The 17,762-nt window shown below is 38.4% G+C and overlaps 1 protein-coding gene across 1 annotated transcript in view; it reads right to left on the bottom strand.

The window, feature by feature from the left end:
* Positions 1–4,336: 4,336 nt before the first annotated feature.
* LOC111174602 (uncharacterized) overlaps positions 4,337–17,762 on the bottom strand; it is a 240,083-nt gene continuing 226,657 nt past the window's right edge. Inside the window, exon 6 of the mRNA XM_089913311.1 lies at positions 4,337–16,599. The gene's annotated coding sequence lies outside the window, so the exon portion shown is untranslated. The remainder of the gene's footprint in view (positions 16,600–17,762) is intronic.

Genomic DNA, 17,762 nt, shown 5'->3' with positions numbered 1-17,762 from the left:
CTTCATATGTCGACATTATATCATCAAAGCAATGGGTCCATTTTACAGATGTGGGGAAGAATAACAGGGACAGATCTCCAGGCACCATCCCATGACATTTTGTGGGGCTGTACAGGTAGCCTCAGGGAAGAATTTGAAAAGTCCATTATCGTGCCTTTCATGTGAAAGCAAATTGAACTTGTGACTCAGCAGCCAAGGTATTCTGAAAAAAAGTATTTGCTAAGTCCAGAACAGCATGGTCCACTCCTAGGACTGTGGCCAAATTATCTAAGATGGTGCCAAGTTTGGGCACAGCTGCATGAATGGGGGGCAAAACTTTGATCAATTCTCAGTAATCCGCCATCATCTGCCATGAGCCATCTGCCTTTTTTTACCGACCATAATGGGCCGTTGAAAGTGCTATGGACATGGCGTAGAATACCCACTCATTGCAGTTCTTGGATAGTTCCTCCTATTTCCTTGACAATTACCACTCTTCGTTAGGGGGAAGTGTAGGCTTACTGATTCCCAGTTGGCATTTCCCCTCAGCAGTACTGGTTTGATTACTCTAACCTGGAGGCAGAATTCACCGATAGAGGTTTGCGGAGTTTGGCCTTGCAGGATGTCCGTGCCCAATATGTTCTCTGGTATTGGAGAGATAAAATCCTCATATTCTTGTGGGGGAGAACATCCAATTTGCAGTGTCAAAGGGACCTTCCTGACCATAACCAACTGCCCTTGGAAACCATCGATGGCACTGATAGGCCCAGAAAATTCCTGAAGTTTACCAGGTATTAGAGTATATTCAGCTCAAGTATCAATCAGAGCTGTCACCTTTTGTTTATTTCTGGGGTACCAGTGAATAGTGAGCTCAACATGTGGCCTCCAATTGCCCCCAACGGCCCTCACTTGGAGGCCATCTTGGCTTATATCCTACACCCGGGGAGTGGGAGGTACCCACCCCGAATAGGACTGTATCCCTGAGGCCTCTGCTGTAGCAGTAGATACATCAGGAATGGTAGGGCAGGTGGGGCAGGTCTGAGCTCTTGTTCAGCTTTCAAGGCTTTCCACAGGCCAGCTAACACAGTGTTATGTTGCCCGTCTATCTTTTCAGGTGTGATCCCTGCAGCAATGAGGTCAAACCACATTTGCTTCTGGGTTGCTCGTACCAGACCGTTTACAGCCAATTGGGTTAGCCTGTTGTCTTCTTGAGCTCCCTCTCTGTCTTAGGTCTTTCCCACATCCTGTACCTATTCCTGGGATTTGTCAGTATCCCCCAGATCAGCAGTAGCCTGCCCAACATCAAAAACGTCTCCTCTTATGACTGGGCTCAGCATGGGTATCAGTGCCGCATACCAGGTACCGAAGGCATACTGGAGTATCTTGGCTTTCATTCCTGCAGTGAATGTAGCCCAATCAGGGCCTTCAAAGACAGGGGCGTAGATGGCCTACCTCATTTCCCACTCCCTAAGAATTTGTTGTACCTCCTCTAAATATATCCAGGGCCTCATATGTCCAGAGAGACCCCCTTACTGGGTCAAGCTTCCCTGTAGGATAGAATAATCCAATCTATAAGGGAGTGAGTGCCTTGACCTCCCCATTGCCCCTCACCCCTGAGCACCCCTGAGCTGGAGAGAAGGCTGTGTGGTGATATTGCTCTTTTTTCTGCTTCCTGCCCAGTCAGAGAAATGCCATTGCCCCCTCTCCCCTGCCCCTCAATCCTGTAACCATACTAACCATTCCTGGATATTTTCCTGGCCTTTTGTTGGAACTTGATAATTATATCAATAAGCTCAGTGAGCATATATTCTCTCATCAGGTATGTTTCCTGAATTGGGGGCTGCCTTACTGGCTGGGATTGTTGTTGCTGTGTTTTTGCTTTCCTTTGAATTATGGGTCCAGTGACATGGGGTGTATCATCAGTTTCACTGTCAATCACCATAAAATCCACCTTTGTTTTCCTCACTTTCCCAGGGAGTCCACCACTTAGTGTCCCAATCGGGCTTTGTCACAGGTGCTCAGACCTTAATCCATGGCAGCTTGAGCCCTCCTGACCTTGCAAAACAGCATGCTGAAGTCTCCAACTTAACCATCCTTCTCTCCCACTTTGTCTGCCAGCCCCGAAGCGAGCAGGGCAGTAGACAGTGCACATCCTTCTCTAACCTCAGTTCTTCTTCCAACTTTCTAACTCAAGCTTCAGCCTCTGGTTGGTCATCAGTGTCAAGCTGTACTGCCCACCCTAGAGGCCAGCCCACTGCGCAGCGGTTCATTTCTCTCCTTTGCAGCACTGTGTTATGCTCAGTTCTTCAAACAAGTGCATTAAACCAGTGGGCATTTTCAGGGCATCACCATACTCATGTGGTGGTCCATAAGCATCTAACATATGAGCAACCCCTCTTGACATGAAGGATGATGGCCAACCCTGGGATTCCCCCATGGATGCCTCTTTTCCAAGATCCATTTCTTCAGTCTCCTGCCCAGTTCAACAACGGCTGGTTTTGCACGTACTTGGTAGGTGGCAATTTTAATAAGCAAGGGAACTTACAGGAGAACTTGTCTTGGGCATAACAAGACAAGTAGATCTCTGCATCCACCTGCCAGAATCTTAGGAGTTTATATAGAGGCCTTAACTGGGTTCAGTCACATATTCACTCCAGATGGTTTCAACACCTTACTCTCTCAAGGCTATGTCCTCAAAACAGCTCAGGCTATGGGAATTGTAGGCAGAACATACATTCCAAGGACAGGGGAGGGGGGTGAGAAGCCTCCAATTGCCCAAGTCCAGCTCATGGGTCCACCAGCGATCATATCCTCTTCATGACCTCCTCCAACAGGTATCAATTTTCACCGTTTGGCAAGATTATTAAGCCTGACAATACCAAATGTTGGACAATTAGGATAAATAGGATCTGTTGTATGTGTCTTATAAGAGTATAAATTAGCTCAACCACTTTGGAAAACAATCCAGTTAAATCCTGTGAAGATAAATTTTTGCTTAACTTATGACCTGGCAAATTTACTACTAAGAATATGCAGAAGGAACTCTTGTACATATTCATGAGGATTCAAATACTATGCATTTTATCAGCACTGTTTTTGATAGGAAACTCTTAGCAAAACTTTGAAAAATATATAAATTATGGAATATAAAAATTATGGAATATTTACAAAACAGAATGTTATATAGCAATAAAAGTGAATAAATCAACAAGCTAAAACCAAAAATTTATATGTAAATGCAAATAACTTAGAACTGGAAAAACAACTTTGAAAAAGAAAAGAATAGCTGGAGGACACACACTATCTAACTTCAAGACTTACTAGCAAGCTACAGTATTCAAGACAATGTGATACTGGTATCCAGAGAGACAAAATGGATCACTGCAACAGAAAAGAGAGACCAGAAATAGACCCACACATACATGGTCAAAGGATTTTTAACAAAGGTACAAAGACAATTTAGTGGAGAAATAATAGTCTTTTCAATAAATTATGTCAAAACAATTGGATGTCCATACATTAAAAAAATGAACTTCAAAAGTCAGAAAGAGAAAGACAAATACCATATGATATCACTTATATGTGGAATCTAAACTGTGACACAAATTAACTTATTTACAAAACAGAAATAGACTCACAGACACAGAAATCAAACTTATGGCTATCAAAGGGGAAAGAGGGTGGGGGAGGGATAAAGTAGGGGTTTGGGATTAGCAGATACAAACTACTCTATATAAAATAGATAAACAACAAGGTCCTACTGTATAGCATAGGAAACTATATTCAATATCCTGTCATAAACCATAATGGAAAATAATATGAAAAAGAATATGTATATATATGTATAACTGAATTACTTTGCTATACACTAGAAACTAACACAACATTGTAAATCAACTGTACTTCAACTTTAAAAAATAACTTCAATCTGCATCTCACCATGTACAAAAATTAACTCAAAATAGACTGTAAACCAGTGTAAAATCTAAAATTGTAAAAATTTTAGAAGAAAACACAGAAGACTATGGGTTAGGCAGAGACATCTTTTTTTTAGATATAATACCAAATGTTCAGTCCATAAAAGAAAAAACTGATAAATTGGACTTTATTAAACTTCAGAAAGTCTGCTCTTCAAAAGGTACTTTAAGACAATGAAAACATAATCGCAGACAAGGAGAAAATATTTGCAATTCATGCATCTGCAAAAGGACTCAAAATCAGAATATATAATAGAATATATATAACAACTCTCAAAAGTTAATGAGGGGCTTCCCTGGTGGCGCAGTGGTTGAGAGTCCGCCTGCCGATGCAGGGGACACGGGTTCGTGCCCCGGCCTGGGAAGATCCCACATGCCGCGGAGCGGCTGGGCCTGTGAGCCATGGCCGCTGAGCCTGCGCGTCCGGAGCCTGTGCTCCGCAACGGGAGAGGCCGCAGCAGTGAGAGGCCCGCATACCACAAAAAAAAAAAAAGTTAATAAGAAAACAAACAATTCAATAAAATATGTGCAAAAAATTTAAACAGACATTTCACCAAAGAAGACAATGATGGCAAGTAAGCACAGGAAAAGATACTCAACATCACTAGTAATTAGAGAAATGCAATTAAAACCACAGTAGATACCACTAGAGATTTATTTAAATGGCTAATATTAAAAAGACTGGCTATACCAAGTGTAGGAGAAAAGATGAAAAAGACTGGCTAATCCCAACTAGAACTCTCATACACTGCTGGTAGGAATGTAAAATGGTACATACTATACTTTGGAAAACAGTTTAACAACTTCTTGAAAAGTTAAACGTACATTTACCATATGACCTAGCTATTTCACTCTAAGATATTTATTTAACCAAAAGAAAGGAAAGCACATGTCCCTATAGAGATTTTTACATGAATATTTATAGTAACCAAAACTGAAAACAATCCAAATCTCTATCAACAAGTTAATAGACACATTGTGATACAGCCATACAATGGAATGCTACTTCATAATACTAAGGAATGAACTATTTACACATACAGCAACATACATGAATCTCAAAATAATCATGCTGAGTGAAAGAAGCTAGATAGAAAAAAGTACATGCTGTATTATTTAATTTACAAAATTTTCTAGAAAATACAGTGACAGTGATAGTGATAGTTTCTATCTATCTAAGTTTTCAGGTTGTATACTTGAGTATGTCCAGTTTATTGTATATCAATTTTATCTCAATAAAATTATTAAAATAAAAGCTATGCATGGGCCAATAATAATAGTGTGTTATGAAACAAATACCAAGATTAATTTACTTTTGTACAATTGATACCCAAAAGGAGAGAGGGAAAGTAAGAAGGAAAGAGAAAAGGAAGAATAGAAGATGGGAAGAAGGGAGGGAAGGAAGGTAGGAAACATATCTTTGAAAATTAGGTAGAAACAACCCAAATACAACATGGATAAATCTCAAATGTTTATGCTAAGTGAAAGACGTCTGTCTCCAAAGGGTTCATACTGTAGGGTTCCATTTATATGACATTCTGGAAAAGGCAAAACTACAGAGACAAAAAACCATACCAGTGGTTCTCAGGAGCTGGAGGAATTGACTACCAAAAGGCACAAGGGAATTTTGGGGGATTCTATATCTTGCCTGTGGTGGTTGTTACACAAATGTAGGTGTTCGTCAAAACTCATAGAACTACGCACTTAAAAGAGTGAACTGATTACATATGAATTATATTCCAGTAAATCTGACTGAAAAGAAAAATTGGAAACTGACAACTCTTAAGTTAACTTTGGGCTGAAGTTATTTTTTTCTGCCTATATTGAGTCTTTTTAAAAATGAAATTAATTGACAACAGAAAAAGAACATTTCATATTATCTGCCCAACCCCTGGAGACATCTGAGTTTAAACCCCTGCTTTAAACCCATTTCAACTAACACCTTAATAGCATGATCTATTACCTAGCCATGAATAAATCTCTCTGTAGGAATAGAACAGGCAATGTGTGGGATGGTTAGAGATACAGGGAGACGGGGACTGCTGGGATCCTATAGTTAGTACATAGATCATAAGAATCTGGAGGAGAGGAACTGCAACTTAGGACTGATGAATAGGAAATTACAGCTAAGTGTTTGATCTGAAGGCGACAAAAATATAGCCACAATTTGTGTGCTATTTTATCTATCTGATGAGGGTCTTAATCATCAAAATCTAAAAGCAGGAATATTAGAATCTAAAAATTAGTTTATTTTTATATTAAATAACAAGCATAGTACCTCATACATAATAAGTGGTCCATAATTGTCAGTTGGAAGGAAAATGGAGACTAAAAGATGAAAGGGCTAACTGCATGGTACAATATCTATGCAGTTGCACGGGATCTCACGAATAGAAGGGCCCCATTCTTGACTTAATGTTCTGCTGTTGCCACCTTGAAATTCCTAATAATTTTTTAACATGAGGCTCTACATTTTCAATTTGCACTAAGCCTCATGAATTGTGCAGCCAGAACTAAATCCAGGAGATTCTGGAGCCATCACTGAACTTTCTCTAATAGAGGACAGTGAAGAAGACTGTCTTTGACGTGGTACATCCATTTGACATTGTCATAAAGATGTAAGACACATAGTAAAGCACAATTTCAAGTTATAAGACCTACTGAGGTGTATCGACAAACCACAGAGGCAATACATGGATCAAACTGGAGGGTGGCAATCAGACTACATGTATATGGCTACATAGCTGTTTTTAAGTTGACAGATTGGATAACCCCTGAAGGAAAAAAACAAAAAAATCAAGAATGGAAGTAGTGCCTACAACCCCAAAATAAATCACAAGTAGCTGGTATGGGAAAGACTGCCACTCAAGTGTCACTGGTTTGTGCCACAACCACAAACATGATTATGACCACCCCAATTCTGTCCATCTTGTCTGCCAAATGAAAAGATGGGCATGTCTAAGAAATTTATTTAAATTTTCATCCAAAACCAAATCCCAACTAAAAACAACTCTGACAGGAAGGGTGAGGTGAGGTTAAAGGCTTGTGGTCTCAGTTTCTTAAATGTTGTCTGATTCTTCATCTACAAAACATAAGAGGAGATAGGTACTGGAATGAGTTTATTAATGTTAAATATACTTTCCCACATTTGGAAAGTGTCTTGTCATTCAGGCCAGTCACCCTCTCACTAGACCTGAATACAGTTAAGCCCAAATCAAGAGATGAGTGATGACTGTACTGGGGCCTTCTCATCACGGTTACTTTTGTACTATACATCAGTGACCATGCGATTGATCATCCAAATCAGGACACTTTTGAGAGTGCTAAAATATTAAGCTGTAAAGGACACTGGGACAATGGACACAAACCATGGTTTTCCCAGGCCAGCTATGACATATAGTCACCCTAACTGTAATATTATCATGCATAATACAGGCATCCCATTAACCTTTAGTAGTACCAATACACATCATCAATAAAAATGACAATTACAAAGACACTGACATACATGTACCAAGTGCTTTTTCTGTGCTGGGCATTATGCTAAGCACTTAATTTTTTTAATTATATTAATTTATATTATATTATTTTTAATGCATTTTATCAGAAATGCATTTTCTGATTGTATATGTAGGTGCATAATGCTTTTGCAAATTGGCCTATGGAATTGGTTCTTTGGTCTATTTTAAATTATTTTGATGCAAAATGCAATTAATTTGGTTGCTAGAGTTGGGGAAGGGGTGGATAGTGCCTAAAGAACTAAGAAAGATGAACAATGAAAAAAAATAGCTAGTTTAAAATGTAGATAATAGAAAATTAAATTACATTTGAGGGCAGCTTGAGTATGACATGTAATTTTAAAATAAATACAATCCTTGTTTAATTAAGAAAAGATAACTTTGGTGTTAAAATTCCTTTAATTTATTCCTCTACATATTAGATAAGACTGCTTATTTTAATAACAAATATTATAGTAAATCTCAAGCATATATTTTACATGAGTAAGTCTGCCAGCATACGTGGAGACCAGAGAAGAAGCTTATAAATTACTTCAAGGCTTTATACATACATCCAGAAACAATTTCTGCAGAGAAAATCCTTGGGAAAATGTCAAATATTTTTTATATATTAATGTGGCTTCTAAAAATATATATAGGTAGAGTTATGCTATTGCTATCATTACCTAATAAAAAGTCTACAAAATTTATTTTCCCTTTCTCAAAGGATTTTTCTAAGGAATAATTAGGTTTCTAAGACTGTGAACATTTTGCAGTCAAAGTCAGTTGCTATAAAAATTCAAGGGATTAGAAGTAGTATGCTAAGCTATATTTATTAATTGTGTGGACCACATTTAAAATTATGAATCCTACTTTCTTAAACTTATGGTTAGCATTCTTTAAAATATCTTTCTGTGCATTATGTAAATTCATATCCCAGAAATTGCAAACAAACCCACAAAACATTAGAATAAATTACATTAAAATATCACCAGCAGTTATTTCCCATGAATGAAATTCTTAACACATTGATATAACTCTATATTTCCTGACTATAAAAATAAATGCATACTTATGGCAAAAAATAACAATGAAGAAGAAAAGCATAAAGATGAAAGTAAAAATTACGTGCTCAGAGGGATTATGAATTGCTTCTTAACTCCTTTATGTTCCTCAGTAATTTAATGATTTTTACAGAAAATGGGTATCAATTTTCCAATCCAGATGAACAATGATTGTGCAGTAAAGTGAAATAAAATGCAACTAATTCGTTAAGAGTAAAAAGAAATGAGGAGGGGGCTTCCCTGGTGGCGCAGTGGTTGAGAGTCCACCTGCCAATGCAGGGGACGCGGGTTCGTGCCCCGGTCCAGGAAGATCCCACATCCCGCGGAGTGGCTGGGCCCGTGAGCCATGGCCGCTGGGCCTGCGCGTCCGGAGCCTGTGCTCCGCAACGGGAAAGGCCACAACAGTGAGAGGCCCGCGTACTGCAAAAAAAAAAAAAAAAAAAAAAAAGGAATAAGGAGATATGACTGTGTTTTCTATAAAGAAACCCTTGACCATTCTTAGAAAAATTGGGTTTTAGTCCCAAACCTGACATGTAGTAGCTCTGCCACCTTAAACAAGTGTCACTAGCCCCCTCTGTAAGACGAGACAGAAGGAGATTTTCTGTCAATTCATTCTCTCTGCTCATTTATTTCTGTCTGTGCCTTCATTCAGCCAATACTATTGAGAACCCACATATAACAGGGCCTGGAATAGTATAATGGCATAGTGAACAACACAGTTGGTATTTTTATTTAACTCTTTCCGGCTCCTTTGTGCAGATAGGTTAGAGATGGGGGTGCAGTAAAGTGGGACAACAGACAGGAGACTGCTATAGTGCAGTGAGCGTCGATGGGGGCCCTGGACTACAACGACAGCAGTGAACGCTGGGAGAGTCAGATGACTTCAAGACATATTTGGACCTAGAATAGTCAAGACTAGCTGGTGAATTTAAAGAATTGTAGGAAAAAGCAAGGAAAAGGAAGATTCAAAAATAACTCCCAGGCTTCCAGGCTTTAATTACTCATGAGATGAAAGCAGACATTATAGTGTACAAGGAATGATAGATTAGTGTACGAGAAAATAAGATCCTTTTAGATAGAAAATCAGAGTAATAGGATAGATAAATATTGGTCTTGTATAGGCAGGTGATGGGGTGTGGGGCTTAAGGCATATGTTTTAAATAGGAGACCAGGAAGGGACTGTCTGAGAAGCTGCATTTAAATTGGGACCACAGTAAGTTCTCTAGAACGGGGGACATGATCATCATCTACACTACTTCAGGAGAAAACTCTGAAAATTATAGCAATTCAAAAAATTTCCCTCAGATTTCCCTTCAAAATTTACTAGATAGTCAAATGTTCTACCCCCGAGCTATACAGAATGAAGTAAGTGAGAAAGAGAAAAACAAATACCGTATGCTAACACATATATATGGAATCTAAAAAAAAAAAAAAAGTGGTTCTGATGAACCTAGGAGCAGGACAGGAGAAAAGACACAGACGTAGAGAATGGACTTGAGGACACAGAGAGCGGGAAGGGTAAGCTGGGATAAAGTGAGAGAGTGGCATGGACTTATATACACTACCAAATGTAAAATAGCTAGCTATCAGGAAGCAGCCGCATAGCACAGGGAGAACAGGGAGATCAGCTTGGTGCTTTGTGACCACCTAGAGGGATGGGATAAGGAGGGTGGGAGGGAGATGCAAGAGGGAGGGGATATGGGGATATACGTATGAATATAGCTGATTCATTTTGTTATACAGCAGAAACTAACTGTAAAGCAATTATACTCCAATAAAGATGTTTTAAAAAATTACTAAGTAGTAATTTCTGTGCTAGACTATATTTTTTAAAAATCAGGAATTCCTTATTAATGGAATACTCATTCTCTTATACTTTTCCAGTTATGAAGATGTTTATGCAGAATCCCCTATATCCAAGAATGTGGCCTGAACAACTTAGAATAGAAGGGATTTTTCCACTGACTTTCTAGGATTCGTTAATAAAACTATATGTCAACATGTTTGTCAGGCAAATTTTCAAGATATATCTGATCCTATCAGATGCTAGGTAAGGCACAGTGGGATATTCATGAGGTTTTCTTGTTGATCTTGATTAGTCTTCTAATACTGTAATAATTTAGACTTCTATTCTGACACTAGAAGAATAATTCAGAATTGAATGTTTATGGCTAACCAGAGAGATTAACTTAAAAAATTAAACAGTTCAGAGGAATAAAGTGTTCTAATTATGAAACTGATAGGAGGTACTATATCCAAAGTACACTGAAGACCTGCCAACTGGGGACAGAGACAGGGCAGAACCATGGGTAGGATTTATACTTCTTGAATTTTCAGGTCAAAGGATGTATTGACTAGGAAAATCTTGAGTAAGTGAAAATAGATCCAGCACTCAGAACAATAAGATCTCTATGCAAGACATGTCAATACTAGGCCATTAAAATAGGCTTGTGAAAAGAGAAAATAATAGGCAGTTTAATAATATGTCCCTGTGAAATCTCTGAACTTTAGAAAATAAACAAATTGGTCGTCATTGGTAAACAGCAAACATCTGAAATGCTCCAGACCTGAGGAACTCTGAACGCCATGGAGGGCTGCTGATGTTTTTGCTTGTCTCCCCCATATTTCTTCTCATTAGTTGATTGAATAAAAGAACATTCAAAAGAAGTTCTAGACTTCTTTTTTTAGGGAAGAGTTTCTCAATATTGGCCCTATTGACATATTTGACAAAATAATTCTCTTTGTGGGGGGATCATCCTCTAAATTGTAGGATATTTAGCAACATCCCTGGCCTCTGCCCACTAGATGCCAATCGCAAGCCCCCAAGTTATGACAACCAAAACTCTCCAGACATTGACAAATGTCTGCAGGAGACAAAAAACATCCCTGGTTGAGAACCACTGCTCTAGGCTGACAGTTACTATATACCATAGATTCAAAGATCCACACGTTGCTGTATTCTTTATTATTGAAAGAATTAAAAGCACTGGAAAGATCTGGGACAGAAATACACAAGGCACCAACCCCCAAACTGTGCCATTTTATTTATTCCATACCACATTGCTAATTATATATTGAAATCTTAGAAAATGAGCCTTTTGAATGACCTCATTTTTCATAATTATTCTTAGAAATTGTACAAGTCCAAACAAGTTAGATATGTTACTAATTGAAATGTACACAAATTTCTTTACCAAATGCACTTAGTAAGGCTCCTTTAAGCTGGCCCATCCTCAGATCAGGGCAGGCCTTACCTGCTATGGGTAGAAGCTTGGTCTTTATTCTGTTGCTTGGCAGAGACAGAAGGCAGACTAGACATCAAAGGAAGAATGGAAGATCACTTCAACCCTATTCTGGATCCCAGGTTCCCTTTTCTTACCTTTAACTCTGGCAAATTTCCCTGTATAATGAGAGTATCTTAGTCTGTTCAGGCCACTATAACAAAGTACCACAGACTGGGTGGCTTATAAACAACAGAAATTTATTTCTCACAGTTCTGGAGGCTAAATTTATTTCTTACAGTTCTGCTCGGGTGTCAACATGGCTGGGTTCTGATGAGAGCCCTCTCCTAGTTGCATACTGCAGTCTTCCCATTTTATTCTCACCTGGCAGAAAGAGGACTTGAGACCTCTCTGTAGTCTCTTTTATAAGGGCAGTAATCCCATTCATGAGGGTTCTACCCTAATGATCTAATCACCATCCAAAGGCCCTCCCACCCACCTCCTAATATCATCACATTATGAGGATTTCAGCATATGAATTTTCTGGGAATACAAACATTCAGTCCATAACAGGGAGCTACCCTATTTAGTGAAGCTGAAAGGTCCAGCAGTCATAGAAGAGAGAAACTGTCTCTAAGGGGCGAATGTATATGTGCTAAAAACAACTGTTGTAGGGCACGCATTCAGTGAGGTGATGCGACTCTGTCTGGGTTTATATCAGATTTGCCTAAAGACACAATCTGCTTAATCTAGTTTCCCCTATCTGCGAACTCCAGATTGCCATCACCCCTGGCAACTCTATCTCATAGCTCCTCTCTATGCATGCTTTAAACTCTTATTCCCATTGCTAGCTGCCTGATTCTGATTTTCCCAAATCAAATTCAAAAGAGGAGAGAGAATTTGATTGACTTACCCCATCTTTTCAAATAATAATAATAACATGCAACAGGATTAGGTATCATGTACCAAATAGCATATGGTTTAACTCTAAATCCTTACTTCAAACAAATCAAATAGGAATAATCATTAAGCTCATTTTATGAAAGAAGAAAATGAAGATCAAAGTCAAGTGGCAAACCTTGGATTAGGACCTAGACAGTCTGACTCAGCTCCCATTCTTTTAATCACCTATAATTTGGTGGTCATGGGTCAGGTGCCCACCATGGTCCAATTTTGGCTGCACCCGAGTAGGACAAAGCATGTGGTCCCCACAGTAGGAACTGAGGGCAGTGCCACATCATTTAAAAGTGGCCTAAGGGCTTCCCTGGTGGCGCAGTGGTTGAGAGTCCGCCTGCCGATGCAGGGAACACGGGTTTGTGCCCCGGTCCGGGAAGATCCCACATGCCGCGGAGCGGCTAGACCCGTGAGCCATGGCCGCTGAGCCTGCGCGTCCGGAGCCTGTGCTCCGCAACGGGAGAGGCCACAACAGTAAGAGGCCCGCGTACCGCAAATAAATAAATAAATAAAAGTGGCCTAGGCATGTGGCAGGAAACTACCTTTGACCTAACACAACAGCCATACAAAAGGGCAACAAAGGCCACTTTAAACATGAAGTGAATAACTGGTTATTTCCTGTACCATGAAAAGAGCAAAAACAGAAAAGGTAAGGCCAAGCTTCCCCTTTAAGCAACAAAATATATCAAGTTATTATGGATCCACAAATTTGTTGAGCAAATTGGATAAGGAAAAATTCTACACATCTTTTAAATGCTAACATTCTTGTTATTAAATTATGTTTTTGAATCATCTGTCAGTGATTAATGTACACTGTCAAGCCCATTTTATTTATATTTTATCTCATATTTTGCAGAAAAGTATATAGGGGTAGAGAACTTCTACTTCTAAAAGTACATCTTTCTACCACCTTTGTCAATGAAAGTGTGCTTACCTAATTTTGAATATCTACTTAAAAAAGGTTTTTTTTGGCTGCATTGGGTCTTCGTTGCTGCACGTGCACTTTCTCTAGTTGCGGTGAGCGGGGGGCTACCCTTCATTGCGGTGGTGCATGGGCTTCTCATTGCTGGGCTTCTCATTGTGGTGGCTTCTCTTTTTGCGGAGCTCAGGCTCTAGGCACGCGGGCCTCAGCAGTTGTGGCTCGGGGGCTCCAAAGCGCAGGCTCAGTAGTTGTGGCGCACGGGCTTAGTTGCTCCGCGGCATATGGGATCCTCCTGGACCAGGGGTCGAACCCGTGTCCCCTGCACTGGCAGGTGGATTCTTACCCACTGTGCCACCAGGAAAGTCCCGAATATCCACATCTTAATCCAGCCTCTTGCAAAGCTTGCAGATATATCTCCAAGTTCTTCTGGAATTTAGAGTTACATAAGAAAGAGTTTAATTTTAGTTCCTTTATTGGCAAATTTTTTCTACTTCCTGAGCACTTATTTTTTAAATCCTAATAATTAATGTATTTGTAAGAATGGACTTTGCAGTATTTCTTTGGGGGGGGTTGTTCTGAATGCTTTTTACTAGAATCTGTGAGCCTTTTCAATCTACATACTTTGACTTCTTTCAACACAGTCATTTTATTCCATTATATTTTTAATATTTATTCTGTTTATATTATCTTCATTGGTTCCTTAGGAGTACTTAAAGTTCTTAGCTTTAGCTTAAACTCCATTCTTTGCCCTCTATATCCATGACCTTTTCCTTTTCCATCTTCTTGTCCTTTTATTCTATGTTCTGCAAAAATTTCTCAAGTTTGTTTTCCATGTGAGTATATGCATCATTGACTCTTTACTCCCTTGGCATGAATGTTTTATTGTTTTTGCATTACTTTAGTTCCTTGTCAGTCTTTACTATCTCTCCCATCTCTTTCAGTCTCACTTGGTATCTTCTCATCCGGCTTGTTCTTTCCTCATAGCTTTGTGCTATTTCATAATGGTCATGTTTTCTTACACCCTGCTCTTATTTTTATGGGCTTCATTAATGTCTTTTGTGATTGTTCATCCTTGACAAGGAGACACTTGTTCAGATTCGCTATTCTCAAAGAGGTAGAGTGTGTGGATGGCTGATGTTTTCAGAGCCACCTGCTCTCCCTAACAAATTACTTTCTGCTTTCCCTAACAACTAACTTTCTAAAGAGACAGGAGCTTTGAGAAAATGACTGTTCAGGAAGGTTGCATTTGATGTGAGACTAGCTATGGGGCATTGTAGTCTGGGAGATATAGTTCTCAAAATAAAATGTCATACTCTTTAATAGACCCTGTAGTACATAGCAATTTGTAGACTGTAGATTGTAATTTTTCATGAATTCCATCTCTCCAGAAAAACAGAAGGGCAAGTAGCTTAGGGAGAAAAGATCTCATTTGAGTTCAGCAGAGCTATTCCAAGAGAAAGTTTGCCAATACTGGGAATTTTTTAAAAGAATTATCCCCTTGCGGGCCAGGTCTATCTGAGAATAGTTTACCAGACAACAGGAAACAAAAAAATAAAACTGGACTCTACAAGCATCTTTTCCTATTCATTAACAAAATATTTAGTACTATTTCTGACAGTTAAACAATCATTAAAGAATATATGGAAAATGCATAAAAGTAAAAAGAAAAAAAAAAAGTAAAAAGAAAAAATTCCCCATAGTCCTATCACTAAAACCCAACTACCACCATTAACATTCTGTGGATTTATTTCCAGTTTCTTTTTTAATGTATACTTTTATTGGGTGTTAGGGGAGTGGAAGACAGGGGATACAAATGTGTGTGTGTGTGTGTGTGTATATACACACAAAATGCATAGTTTTATATGGTGTAGGGGAGTGGGAGAAGGGATATATACGTGTGTGTATGTATATATATATGTATATATACAATTTCAGTATCCTACTTTTTTAGCTAGAATTGTGTTAGATGCATTTTATATGCTATTCATAAACATAATTTTTAATGGTACCTTAAGTTGCATCAAAGTGATGTACTCTGGCGACTTAGGCTGATTCTAATGATTCACCATTAAAGAAACTTGCAATAAATATTTATAGCTCTCTTATTACAGAGTTCCAAAACTAGTGCCATTGATTCAAAGGGCATAAACATTTAAAATATCTTAATATATATTTAACTTTACAAAAGTGTTGGACCAGTTTATAGAACAATCAGCAAAATACAAATATGCCTAGCTCATCTTATCCTTATCAATACTGGATATTTTTATTAGTTTCATTCTTTGGTTGGGTTAATATTTTTCTTTACTTTGATTACCAATAAGACTATTTTTCCCATATACTTGTGTGCTAATTGCATTTCCTCTTTGGGAAAATACTATGATAGTACAGTGTGTCTTCAAAAGATAGGAAGGAAAATATTTATCTTATCAAGACAATTTTGAAAGTTTATGGCCATACAAAAAGTAAAATCCTTGATTTCACCATTCTCAAAGCCTTTTTTTTTTTGGTCATGCAGCACATGGGATCTTAGTTCCCCTACCAGGGATCAAACTTGTGCCCCCCTGCAGTGGAAACGCAAAGTCTTAGCCACTGGACCACCAGGGAAGTCCCTCTCAAAACCTTTTATTCTCATTTCCCATCACTCTGCCACCCATTACCACTATGTTTCAGGTAAACCAAACAATTCGCAGTTTTTCATATAAGCCATATGTTCTCCATCACTTTACTTTGCACATGCTGTTCCATTTGAATGTCCTTTATCTTACCTCAGTCAAACACACCACACACACCACACATGCACACAGAGCCTGTGGTCTTTCCCAGGCTCTAGTAGTAGCTTGTTGTTATATTTCTCGTAATGTCTAACATCCTGCACCATAATCATTAATATTCTTTCTAGACTTTCCCACTAACCTGTGGGTTCTGTGAAGGCAGGGACACCTCATCTTTGATCTCTAGATTCCACATCATTTATCATCATGTCTAGAAGAAAGCAGAAGTTCAGTAAATGGTTCTTTGAATATGAAGAGTGTTGACTAATAAACACAGTTGCCTTCCTAGTGATAGAACTGAGTGTCATTCCCAGTAATTGTATGACTTTAAGGGGCAGCATGTTTGAGTGGAAAGAATATAAACTTCAGAGTTGGCCAAACTTAGGTTCAAACTCCCAGCTTTGCTATTCAGAGTCCTTGGAGTAATTACCTAATATTTTTGAGACAAAACTGGAACCAATGGTGATCCTAAAACATACCTTAATAGGATTCTTTGAATATAAATTAGGTAATGAATATATGAAAGAATGTAGTATATGGTAGTTGCTCAATAAATAATAGACATTTTTCTAGTTACTGCTGTATGTTTCCAATATAGCTTCATTTCATGTATATTTCCATTCCATGTATATTTCCATTATAATAAATATTAACAAATTCAAAGGATTTGATTCTTATGTATGTATTTTTCTTTAAATCATCAAGACTAAGAGACAAGGTCAACTGTACTGTCCATATTCTTGTTGCACAGGCAAGAATATTCCTTTTAAATAAATCTTAGAAAAAAATTATTTCAGGAAGAAATAGAAAATATAAACAGACCAAACACAAGCACTGAAACTGAGACTGTGATTAAAAATCTTCCAACAAACAAAAGCCTAGGAACAGATGGCTTCACAGGCCAATTCTATCACATATTTAGAGGAGAGCTAAGACCTATCCTTCTCAAATGCTTCCAAAATATAGCAGAGGGAGGAACATTCCCAAACTCATTCTACGAGGCCACCATCACCTTGATACCAAAACCAGACCAAGATGTCATAAAGAAAGAAAACTATAGGCCAACATCACTGATAAACATAGATGCAAAAATCCTCAACAAAATATTAACAAACAGAATCCAACAGCACATTAAAAGGATCATACACCATGATCAAGTGGGGTTTATCCCAGGAATGCAAGGATTCTTCAATATACGCAAATCAATCAATGTGATACACCATATTAACAAATTGAAGGAGAAAAACCACATGATCATCTCAATAGATGCAGAAAAAGCTTTTGACAAAATTCAACACCCATTTATGATAAAAACCCTCCAGAAAGTAGGCACAGAGGGAACTTACCTCAACATAATAAAGGCCATATATGACA

The sequence above is a fragment of the Delphinapterus leucas genome, chromosome 6 (assembly GCF_059928025.1).
Source record: "Delphinapterus leucas isolate spDelLeu-1000000601 "Yukka" chromosome 6, BTC_Dleu_Yukka2, whole genome shotgun sequence".
Lineage (NCBI taxonomy): Eukaryota > Metazoa > Chordata > Mammalia > Artiodactyla > Monodontidae > Delphinapterus > Delphinapterus leucas.
The sequence above is the reverse complement of the archived record's forward strand: the minus strand, read 5'-3'. Positions and strand labels throughout refer to the sequence as shown.